Source organism: Crinia signifera, chromosome 3, assembly GCF_055691185.1.
Source record: "Crinia signifera chromosome 3, ASM5569118v1, whole genome shotgun sequence".
NCBI classification, from domain to species: Eukaryota; Metazoa; Chordata; class Amphibia; order Anura; family Myobatrachidae; genus Crinia; species Crinia signifera.
The window spans coordinates 286,213,315-286,214,999 of record NC_139219.1 but is presented as its reverse complement, the minus strand read 5'-3'; positions in this window follow the sequence as shown (position 1 = coordinate 286,214,999).

Sequence of the window (1,685 nt, the reverse complement as noted above, 5' to 3'; positions counted from 1 at the left end):
ACTTAGGTTTAGGTGACAGGATATAGGGGTTAGGGTTCGATACTATTTGGGAGGGTTAAGGTTATACTGCAGGAAGGAGGGTTAGGCTATGGGGAGGGACTATGAGGGGGAGTAGGGGGAAGGTAAGTATACTTACATGCCCCCTGCCTAGATTCCCTCTATCGGGATGCTGGTATCAGTATTGTGAATGTTGGCATCACCACCTTCGGTCATTGCATGTATGTGTCCAAATAAGGAGTTATGGCGTGAGGGCAATATGGACTGAGAACAAACCTATCCAAAACAGTTTTAACAATTCTGATCATTTCCAAAAAGTTATATTTTCAAAACTACCTGACCTCCCGCCCTAGCAAGCCCCTTTCCCTCCTGTGAACTTACTTATTTCTCATAACTCATTGTTGTGTAGCTTGCAGCCCCTGCTACGTCACTGGTAGGGGAACAATGCCGGCATTTTACCCTAAAGGCGGAATGTAGACAGCAGTTGTTTGATAGCAAAGTATGTATCTGTCACAAGCAAAAATCTATTGGTGTAAAAACCAAAAAACTAAACAATTGTAATAACAACAAAAATAATAATAATCATCAGCAAAACTGGGTCAGATTCGGGACAGACCCCTTCTACCACTCCAAAATATTTCTGGGTTGGCTATGTTCACACTGGGCATGCATTCAATGCCGGTGCTTGGCGATTACATCAACCCCTTGTGCCAGAAATGTGGCCAGGTCAGATGACACAGTTTACCCATTCACACTGCCACCTGACCTGACCCGGGTCCTTCCCAGGATGCATGCTACCCAAGTTGAAAACCCGGGTCACTGGACCCGGCTTAACACTTTAACACTGAGCCAAGACTTGGGTAATTGTGGTGGTGTAAGAGGGGACGGGATGACAAAACCGATGTTACTTAATAGGCATCTATGCCATCGGAATAGAGTGTAAAACCCATAGAAAACTCTTAGCACATAGCAACCAACCAGAGTCCAGCAAACAGTTATTAGAATGTACTAGGTATATGGTTACTATGGGAAACTCCACTTGTTCTCTTTAGAAGGTTTCATACACTTCTTGCATTTCAATGTTGTCCACCTGACCCTCTGATTCTAACCCATATTAATTAACATTGTTACTACACAATATTTGTAATTAGAACATTGGGGCATTAGATCACACACTCACCAATGTACACTTTTGCACCAATTTCCACACCCTATGTCAAACACAGGGCCTTACACAATATGAGTTGCAATTTTGCAAAACTTTGAAAAAATGCAACTCCCGGCAGCAGGCTGTGGGGTGCCTCCAAGCACCGAGCAAGGCCATCCCACACGCCGGGTCTCGCCCAACAATATGCCCACAATATTTTGCATGCACATTACTAAATATGTGAGTGCTTTGCTACATAGCCAAGCGCTTGCACATCACTGGCTTCCCCCCACTGGCTGTGAAGCCAGGCACAGGCCGGCCATGTCTCGGGTTACAGTGGCTGCGTGTGACATTGCTAAGCTGCCGCTGCTCTAACCCCCCAAGAGCCTGGACACAACTGCATTGTCCAGACTGCTTCTGCAAAACTCTCGGTCCCGCCCCAAAAACACTTGGTGGCCACGGCATTGTGTCGTCACCGCCCCCTGTTGTTACTTTAGGTACTTGGGAGTTTCGGAGATCTGCTGGGGAAGTTGAATTAGGC